The sequence below is a fragment of the Capsicum annuum genome, chromosome 10 (assembly GCF_002878395.1).
Source record: "Capsicum annuum cultivar UCD-10X-F1 chromosome 10, UCD10Xv1.1, whole genome shotgun sequence".
NCBI classification, from domain to species: domain Eukaryota; kingdom Viridiplantae; phylum Streptophyta; class Magnoliopsida; order Solanales; family Solanaceae; genus Capsicum; species Capsicum annuum.
In genome coordinates, this window is record NC_061120.1 from 221,028,820 (window position 1) to 221,040,008 (window position 11,189).

General features: G+C 38.5%; 1 pseudogene; it reads left to right on the forward strand.

Moving 5' to 3' along the window:
- Positions 1-654: 654 nt before the first annotated feature.
- Positions 655-1,524, forward strand: LOC107844074 (annotated as a pseudogene).
- The last annotated feature ends 9,665 nt before the right edge of the window (positions 1,525-11,189 follow it).

Sequence of the window (11,189 nt, forward strand, 5' to 3'; positions counted from 1 at the left end):
CCCGCTCCACACCTCGTTGGGGGGTTGCAGGTCAATTTTCGGCTCAAACCGCATCTGGCCCATTCCGAAAATCGTGGGCTAACACCCACCGGATTGGCCCGAAAATGGCCCGTTCATGCTGTTTCGCCCGTTTAACCACCCAAATGGCCGCTGGGCCACCTTCACTTATTTCACATCCCGCTCGGGGCCGCCGGTCAATTTTCAGCCCAAACTGCGCCCAAGCCCCGGGCCCACCCCAAGAACCGTGGGCTAACACCCGACAAATTGGCCCAAAAACGACCCATTCGCGCCGTTTTGCCCGTTTGACCATCCAAATGGCCCCGCCGACCCCGCCGTTCCACCCTCACACGCTCCATATCCTCGTTTGTCCAGGCGAGGTATTCAAGAAGACACTTTTTATCCTTAAAAAGTAGTCTTTAGGACTATTTCCTTTTTTCCTAAGCTGGCTAACCTCTTAATCTTGTTGTTTCTGCAAATTATATCATAATCACTGCAAATGACAGCTAATCATTGTCAAAGATTACATGTGTAGACTTTCACAATCTTTAAAAAAGTGAATAAATTATTGACCAAAACTCAAAGCACTTCTGCATGCATTAAAGTCTTTTCTCTCTTCTATATAAGGAGACTAGCTTCTGTTCTTTAGTTCTTGCAATGGCTAAGCACTTTCTCCTGCTGAATCTGATAGAATTAGTAAGTTTCTGCTGCGTTGTATTAGCTTTTGAGCCAAGTCCAATGCAAGATTTCTGTGTGGCGGATCCTGCTAGCCCGGGTATTGCCAATAAGTATCTCATATATACTCCCGTCATTCCAATTAATGCGTCATAGTTCGTGTCGGTATGGGGTATAAGAAAGAAACAGAAACTTTGGAACTTGTGGCCTTGTGCATATCATAACATTTAACACTTCCTCAGTAAAAGTTTCATAACATTAGAAGTTCCATTCTTTTTGGAACGAGTTAAAAGATAAGTGTGTCATATAAATTTGAACAAAGCCGAGGGAGTATTATACTCGGACTTGAAGATCAATGATTTTATGAATTTTCTCACTGTATCTTTTTTCCATTTTGTCAGCTAAGGTAAATGGCTTAGCTTGCAAAGATCCCAAGTCTGTTAGTGCAGAGGACTTTTACTTCAGTGGCCTACATTTGGCTGGAAACACATCAAACACTTTTGGCTCTAAGTTCACTGCTGTTAATGTAGCTGAAGTTCCAGGACTGAACACTCTTGGTATCTCACTGGCGCGTCTCGAGTATACACCATGGGGAATTAACCCTCCGCACACTCATCCAAGAGCTACAGAAATACTCAGTCCTTGACGGTTCTCTTCAAGTTGGTTTCATAACTTCAAATACGGAATTCTAGTCTCAAAACACATTCAAGTCTCACCACCTGTAAGGTAGTAGTGACTGCATACAGTCTACCTCCCCAGACCCCACTGTGTGGGAATACACTGGGTATGTTGTTTGTTGTTGTAGCCAGTCACAAAACACATTTTGCCCAACATTATCAATATGAATCAAAACTTCACACTACCACAATAATCACTCATGGTGCATACTCCACATGATAATCACCACGAAATCCTAAGAAACTGCACCAAGGCAACAAACAAGAATATTATATCATAAGGCTATGTTTTAATAGCAATCTTAAAACAAGAAGATATTTTCTGATGCACAATCCATTCAAAGAAAGGCAGAGCACAAACATTCCACTATTCTTTTCACAGTCAAAAGAGCACTAATATTGCTTCATATACAAAACCATATTAAGTACCACTGTTGATGACTCATCACTGCCAAAATTTGTATCGATAGGAATGTACTTCTTTAAGAGGAAACTTAAAAACAAAAAAATTGATCGGGCTATGGCAACCATATACTACGAAGCATCATGCCTCAGATACAAATGACGCCATAATCAAGATTCTGCTAGTTTTAACCGGGGGACAATGTTCATTGATTGGAGCTCCTGGATTAGGAGTTTGCATGCATAAGGCAACTTCATCGTAGAAATATTTTCCCCGTTCTTGCACATAGAACAAATGCCAGTCTTCAACTTGTAGTTGTAATATCCCAATAATCCACATTTTCGGCAAACCTGAACCTCGAATGGATCACTGGAAATCATCAAGCGCTCGTATATCAACATACTGGCACCATATGCAATCAAACAATCACGTTCCATTTCTCCAACACGTAAACCTCCATTTCTACTCCTTCCTTCAGTAGGTTGTCTTGTCATCATAACACGAGGCCCACTCCCGCGAGCATGCATTTTATCTAGGACAATGTGTTTCAGCTTTTGGTAATATATTGGCCCCATGAAGATGTATGCTTGTAGTGGAATACCAGTAATACCAGAATAAATAAAATCCTTGCCGTTGTATCTAAATCCATGCTTTACCAGAGTTTCACTGATAGCATCAACCGTATCTGTGTAACACCCCGTACTTTCGGGCTAGAATCAAGACCGTCGTCCTTATGCGTACAGACCCGAACTAGATGATTCCTTGTTAATATATGTGTGGTGATCAATCCTATAGTGTAAGAATACCTTTGAATATGAATTGAGTTCACAAAAATCCCGTAACTCTAAGACGAGTTGAAAACATTTCAATCGAATAAGTTTTAGTGGATGTTTAAACTTGGGTCAACTTCTATCAACATAAACTCCTAGAATATGGTGAATTAGAGGGCCTATTATATATCAAATGAAAGGTCTTCGAATAATCTTTCCAACGATACCAATTTCGACTAAATTCGATATCTGGGCGAAAAGTTATGGCCATTTTATGACTGAGACAGTAGCAGCATGCGATAAGCGTGCGACGCACGCCCTATCGCACGCTCCAAATTTTCAGATACGGTTTTCGCGTTTTTAAGGGAAAAAGTGGTATTTTCCAACCCCTATCCAGCTATAACACGAGATTTCAATCCTAAAACACCATATTACTGATATATTCATCCAAATTACTCAAGAACACTCTCTAGGGTTTCAAACTAAAAACCCAAATAACTCAAGATTCAACCGTGGGTTTTCGAAACTAATTGAAGATTTGGAATCCCCAAATCGTAGGCTTCAAGAATCATCCACTTTTCTCCGTAATCAAGGTACGTGGGGTTATCTCAAAAATCTCATGGGCTTTAAAAATTCATGTTTTCAAATGGGGGTTTTGAAATTACGAATATGATTATGTTTTAAACATTTTATGATATTGATTTGGCCCTTAGGCCTACTCCCAAATTGATTTGCTATATGATATATGTATATGCATGTATTCCGAAAAGATGTTTACTTGAGAGCATGAATAATATAAAATTTCCTCTCTTGATGTGAATTTGTTTTAAATGTTCATATGATGTAAATTGTTTGAAAACATCTTGAAGAGCTTGACATGAAATGTTTTGAGAATTGATATGATTTTGACTTGAAAACGAGAAGGTTATTCATGTTGAATACAATGGTTGAATGAGAAGAATGATGTGATATTGATAGCTTGCAAGTTGGGTATGACGATACCCTACAGAATATGATATGTGATTTAATGAGATGAAATTTGAATGCATTGATTTTATATGAGATAGGTGGATGCCCGAAGAAGGCGTTTGAGTGTAAGGGCTCATCGCTGGAAATCGTGTTTGCCGACATGGGAACTTGGTACTATGCTTTGTGATCTTACGTACCTGACTTTATGTCATTCCCAAATTGGGACTGTGGTTAGGAGCCCTGCTTTGTGATCTTGTGCCCTATCATTGGGTCGACACACCCTGTTGTGTGATCTTGTGTGTCTTCCCCTCACTTATACTCTAATCTCGGCGGCAACCGAGGTTTGACAGTTAGTGTAAATGTGATATGAAGGGCATTCCACCTAGCTCAGCATGTATTACATTGTTGTCGAAAACAATTACATTACGCCCATGTGTTTTCAAATGATTTGATATGAAACTGCTTTATAATGGCTCTCAACTATATATTTTGTAAGAATATTATGCTTTATTTTGATATCTTTGCGTACCAGTACTTTTGTATTGACCCCCTTCCTTCCCAGGTTCGGAGGCACAGTCTAGGGGTCCAGAAAATCAGTAGATTCCTCAGCCAGATCTGCAGAGTCACTTGGTGAGCCTTCTATATTTTGAAAGGCCTAATGTCTGGCAGTTTTATTTATCATTTATTAGTTTTGGATCTACTTGGGCCTTTTCCCAGTTTTCAGATAGACATTTATTTCAATCATGTAGTAGAGATTTCGCAGATGTTATCGAGATGTTGTAATGATATTGTGGGACATTATTCCCCATTATTGTTTTCATATGATTCTTGACCATGTTTCAATCATATTGTGTATCTTTCACATTTCTTTATCATATGGATTATGTGCATGATTACCAGACAGATAGGGGTGTTCCGGGCCTTTATGGTTCAGAATGCTCGTCAAGGCCAGGGCCCCGTTTCGGGTCGTAACAAACTTGGTATCAAAGCACGGTTCATGGTCCCAGGGTTTCTACAAATCGCTTTGGGTAGAGTTTTGTTTATGGGTGTGTAGCGTGCCACACTTATAAGAGGCTACTAGGCGTTTAGGAATGTCTCTCTTTCTTCATGTTCTAGTTCGTGCTATAGAGTAAGAATGTTCCTCCTTCATACTCTAACTCGTGCTATGGTGTTGCCCATGCAAAATTAACAGTTATCCCGATTTTTTCCTTACTCTGATGTTATCAGACATGTCTCATTATTGGGCTGATTCAAGTACAGAGTTTAGAGTTCAAATGGTATGGTTCTTTCTGATTGAATTATATAAGAGTCCTTTAGTGCTTCAGAGAGTGTATTAGTTCTGGTGTGAACCTTGATCTTAATGAAATCGTGCTTTTTAGCCTGCAGTATTAAGAGTATTTGGTCCTTTTCAAAAATTTATGTTGCAGATGTCATACTTAAGAGGGAATAATGTGTAGAAGAATGTTAGAACTGTATTTCTACCCGAATAATAGTATGAGTTAAAGTGTTGTTGAAAAATAAAGTCTAGTGAAGCCGTGTGGGGCTCTTTCGATTCACTAGCATAGTTGCTTTGGTGTCCATTTCATTTTCTTATTCAAAATGCAAAAAAATCAAAGTCTAGTGAAGCCGTGTGAGGCCTATTTTGATTCACTAGCAACTTGTTGTTCTTGTGTTGGTTGAATATTTGTATAGTTGAATCTTTTTGCATGAGATTGAGTGGCAATGAAGTCATACGTCCTTGTGTGTTAGTTTAGTACAAGGAAGAGAAGGAGTTATTAGCTAAGGTAAATTGTTGTCTACTTGAAGTATGAAAATGGCTAGATGAGCCAGTAAGTAATAATTATAGACTTATGGTTGCTTATGGAATTTGAAGGTAGTCTAAATGTACGCTTGGGCAAGTAAGTGTGATGTGAGAAAGCCGTATAAGTAGGTAGGATTGTATGGGGTTATAATATAAGATTAAGGTTGACCATGCCTATTACGTGACTTTACCCTCCCCTTGACCCTCTTTCAGTTGGTAGTTGTAAACTAGTACTACTTGTGAGAAGGTATGTAGCAGATTTTTGAGGTATTTGGATAGAATGTCCCAATTTGACGGACTAGTATATTATGTTGTCTTCTTCATTGGTGGTAGATGATTGATGCAAGACTATTGGCTTGAATTTAATGTAGGATGTGGATGTAAGAATAGTGGCTTAAGATTAATGATGAATGTTTTGTGAGAATTGTGTGTCAGGTTGGGTTGTAAATCATGCTTAGCACTAGACATTAAGTTTGAACAGTTGATGTCCATAAAGGTGTACGTGATGATTTCTTGGTTAATGATACTAGTTATATGGAAGTGATCTAATAGGCTTGAATGGTATATGCAATAGATTAAGTTTATTTGGTTAGTAACAAGGTATGACGTTGTATGTATGAGGTAGAAGTATGCCCAAGGTGATATGGAGTTGTGGCATTTTCTAAGACTATTACATATTGCGTGTGGATAGTAGACATAGTAGTACCGTTAAGTTGCTAGGTAAGGTTCCTTCTATGATATAAGTTATGCGATTGACGGTCTAATGTTAGAAGGTTAAGTAGTGTAGAGTGGATTTTTATGTGATAAAAAAGGAGGATGTGTATGTATGCTCATGAGAGTGCGAGTTTTAGGTTGATGACGATTGTGTAACGCCCCATAGAAACCGTGCGTGTGTTGCCTTACAATACCTATCACTAAGAGCAAGAAACTTGAAATTTTTCTAAGTGTTGAAAGACTTAGACTCATTCTTAGCTGACAACCTTCGGGAAGACTCATTCTTAGCTGACAACCTTCGGGATACAACTTTTCAACCTTCCCGACATCTTGTGATGGGGCAAGATTATAGTACGTCTCAGGTGAATTTCAGAATTTTCGGACATCGTTAGGGCGTGTTTGATTTTCAGAAACAGTAGCACCATGCGATAAGCATGCGTCGCATGCTCCACTGCGGTGGGAAATAGCATGCGGTGGTCTTCTGCATGCCTGGGAAATTTTCAGCTTTTAAGTTCCGTCTACTTAAGGGTGTTTTGGTAATTTTCCACTCCCCTATCCACTTAAACACGAGATTAAACTCCCCAAAACCCATATCAATCATATTTTCACCAAAATTTCTCAAGAACCCTCATAAGGGTTTCAACATAAAAATCCAAGCAGATCAAGATTCGACCGTGGGTTTTCAAAATTGATTGCATATTCAGAATCCCCAGAACGTGGGCTTCAATAAACATCATTTTTCTTCCGAAATAGAGGTACGTGGGGTTATCCTAAAAATCTCATGGGCTTTAAAAATTCATGTTTTAAAAATGAGGGTTTTGAAACTACGAATATAATTATGTTTTGAACGTTTCTATAATATTGAATTTGGTCTTTAGGCCTATTTCTGAATTATTTGACATATTATATATGTATATGCATGTGTTTCGAAAAGGTGATATTTTGAGAGCATGAATTATATGAAATCCCTCTCTTGATGTGAATTTGTTTTGAATGTGTATATGATGTAAATTGTTTGAAAACATCTTGAAAAGCATGACATGAAAGTTTTGAGAATTGATATGATTTTTTACTTGAAATAAGAAGGCTAATTGTGTTGAAAACATGTTGAATATAATGGTTGAATGAGAAGAATGATGTGATATTGATGGCTTGCAAGTCGGGTACGACGATACCCTATAGAATATGATATATGATTGAAACAGATGAAATTTGAATGCATTGGTTTCACATGAGATAGGTGGGGATACTCGAAAAAGGTGTTTGAGTGTAAGGGCTCATCGCTGGAAATCGTGTTTGCCGACATGGGGATTTGGTACCCTGCTTTGTGATCTTGTGTACTTGACTTTATGTCATTCCCAAATTGGGACTATGGTTAGGATCCCTACTTTGTGATCTTGTGCACTACCATTGGGTCGAGACACCCTGCTGTATGATCTTGTGTGTCTTCCCCTCACTTATACTCTAATCTCGGCGGTAACCGAGGTTTGACAGTTAGTGTAAATGTGATATGTAGGGTATTCCACCTAGCTCAGCATGCATTACATTGTTGTCGAAAACAATTACATTACGCCCATGTGTTTTCAAATGATTTGATATGAAACTGCTTTATAATGGCTCTCAACTGTATATTTTGTAAGAATATTATGTTTTGTTTTGATATATCTGCGTACCAGTACTTTTGTATTGACCCCCTTCCCTCCCAGGTTCGGAGGCACAGTCTAGGGGTTCGAAAAATCAGTAGCTTCGCCAGACAAATTTGCAGAGTTACTTGGTGAACCTTCTTTATTTCGGAAGGCCTGATTTTTTGGCATTATTACTTATCATTTATTAGTTTTGGATCTACTGGGGGCCTTGTCCCAGTTTTCATATAGACATTTGTCTCAGTCATGTAGTAGAGATTTCGTAGACGTTATAGCGATGTTGTTTGAGATTGTGGGATATTATTCCCTATTATTGCTTTCATATGACTTTTGACCATGTTTCCGTAATGTTATTTATCTTCTGCATTTCTTTATCATATGAATTATGTGCATGATTACTAGACAGATAGAGGTGTTTCGGGCCTTCAGGGTTAGGGATACTCATCACGGCCAGGGCCTCGATTCGGGTCGTGACAGATTGATAATAGAAAAATTTAAGAGTAGCGTTCTGGGAAAGCAGTGTTTTTAAAGTATGCGTTAAGTCGTCATAACACCCCGTAAAAGTCATGTGTGGATTAGCCTTTAATAGTGTGCTCTTAGACTTAAAACTTGAAAATTTTCTAAGTGTAATGAGGACTTAGAGTCATTTTAGCTGGCAATCTTTGGGATACAACTTTTCAACCTTTTCGACCTCCATTTTTAGATTTTTTTGTTGCTTTGCGATGGGGCAAGCCTATAGAACATCTCGGGTGAGTTTCGAAATTTTTGAACATTATTTAGGGTGCATTTGATTTCCAAAACAGTAGCACCATGCGATATGCATGTGTCGCATGCTCCATCGCATGGTGGCAGCATACGATATAGCATGCATTGCATGCTCCACTGCAGTGGGAAATAGCATGCAACGCATGATCTGCGGCACGTACTTGAGAATTTCTACATTTACACTCTATCTCATAAAGGTCATTTGGGTCAAATTTCACCCACATTAATTCGGCCTACACATGAAATTTGAGTAGCAAAACAGCACTTTAGCCCCAAATTAATATTCTTCCTAAATTGAAATCATCCTTCCCTTCCAAGAGCATAAATCCTAACTCTTTAGTGTTTAGAGGCATGGATGTCCATGCCTATAGTGATGTTAGTCATGAGTGGATGATTTTGGGGTTAGAGGAAGTTATGATTAGTATCCCTGAAGGGGGATGTCCCAGAAGGAATTTAGTGTCTTTATGTTAAATTATTGAGGGAAGTTTGTGTTCATGTGTATATCGATATCCCCTATTTCATTGAGAATTGTGGTTATAGATTGATAAGAAGTTAAGTTCTCAAGTCTAGGATTGTGACTTTGATCTAAGGGGGAGATGGTGAGTTAAGGTAGTTTCCGAATCTTTCATATTGTGGCAAGTTAGGGAAGAGTCATGATGGACTTACTCCTATTCAAGTATGTTCCTCCTACTTCAGTTTAAGGGTTCATGCCATCAATGTCTTATGTATTCAAGTCCTGCTGATGTCTAAGGTTTGAGTTTTCGATGTAATTCATGTCATGATTCTGATGTCCAAAAAGCAATAATATACCTCAGTGACCCAATACTCCAAGTATCCGAGCCATAGGTTATGTTGCTCATGATCCAAACCTATGTCTCATGACATGTTCGTCCCTAAGGAAATATGTTTCTGTATGTTGCAAAATCATTCTATGTCGGAATTAGCCAAAGTGATAAAGTCTATGCTAACTCATGAAAAATTTTCAGCTCCTTGAATGGGGAGCAAGCACTTTAAGTGAAATCCTTATCTTAGTTGTTAGTGACGTAAAAATTTTAGCTTTATGCCATATAGCTCATGATATGTGCATCCATATTTCTCCTTTTGGTCTGTCCTGGGGAAGCCACAATGTGCTGTATTCATGCCGAACGACCCTTTACTTATGATCCAGACACTAGATATCAGGAGCACTCCATTTCTATTCTATCGTATCTTTACTTTATGTCCCTCCTCGAGTAGTGCTATAAGTATGAGTGATGGTCTGATTATTTTACTTCCATTCATGATGTGTATGCTCGGGTCCCTTAATGACCCTCCATGTGTTCATATGATGGTGTTTGTCGAAGCGTAGTAGTGTGTTAGATATGGGATTAGATGTTCTTGAAGGTGAGAAAATTGATGTGATTTTCGAGCTGGGGTTATAGGTGAAAGGGAAAGGAAGGAGATGAACTTTTGTTGTGCGAAATATCTAAGAAAAAAAATGTGGTGAAACTATTTGTGAGAGTGATTAAAATTGTTAATCTTAGTGGGGAGAGATCCATGTAGTGGGTGTAGTAATGATAGGCTTAAATTTTGTGTTGGGTGAATAAATGAACCAAGGTCCCATGTGGTTAGTGTTCCATGAATTAAGACTTTAGTTGTTGGATTATAGTGATGAGGTGAGATGATCCCTGAATGTGATGTAGAAACAGGGTCCCGAAGTTTAAGTTAGCACCTTTTCCTCCGAGTGAGGATTCAACATTGAAGTATATTATAGTGGGGATCAAATTCGTGTGGATAGATGTGTATGGGGAAAATTGTAAGTCGGGAACGATGAGACATGTATTTTATTGGTTGGGGCGTAGAAAATTAGTGTCCTCAAGCTTTAAGTCTTTTCATTCTTATGTACCGCGAGAATCTTAATATTCTTATGTTCCGCAAGAATCTTATCTCATGAATTGTACCAATCTTAATCAGGCTGAGGATTCTTAGGAAGAATTCATGTCTTGCAATGCTTTGATCATGTGCCATAAAATACATTCCAAGATCATGTCGATGCCATGTTTCGTTATCTCATGTTTCATGCGTTCAAGTTTCACTAAGGGTTATCATGAAGCTTATTCGTTGCCTTCACATATTATGTCGAGGCAAAATGTTCAATGAGAGACTGTGTTCTTTATTCTACACTCTTAGAGCTTCAAAAGGTCCCTACCCATCATTCGGGGACGAATGATCCCAAGGGGGAGATAATGTAACACCCCGTACTTTCGGGATAGAATCAAAACCATAATCCTTATGCTTACAGAGCCGAACTAGATGATTCCTTGTTAATATATGTGTGGTGATCAATCCTATAGTGTAAGAATACCTTTGAATATGAATTGAGTTCACAAAAATTCCCTAACTCTAAGACGAGTTGAAAACATTTCAATTGAATAACTTTTAGTGGATGTTTAAACTTGGGTCAACTTCTATCAACCATAACTCCTAGAATATGATGAATTACAGGGCGTATTATATATCAAATGAAAGGTCTTCGAATAAGATTTCCAACGATACCAATTTCGTCTAAATCCGATATCCGAGCGAAAATTTATGGCCATTTTAGTGACTGAGACAATAGCAGCATGCGATAAGCGTGCGACGCACGCCCTATCGCAGCTCCAAATTTTCAAATACGGTTTTCGCGTTTTTAAGGGAAAAAGTGGTATTTTCCAACCCCTATCCAGCTATAACACGAGATTTCAATCCCAAAACACCATATTACTGATATATTCATCCAAATTACTCAAGAACACT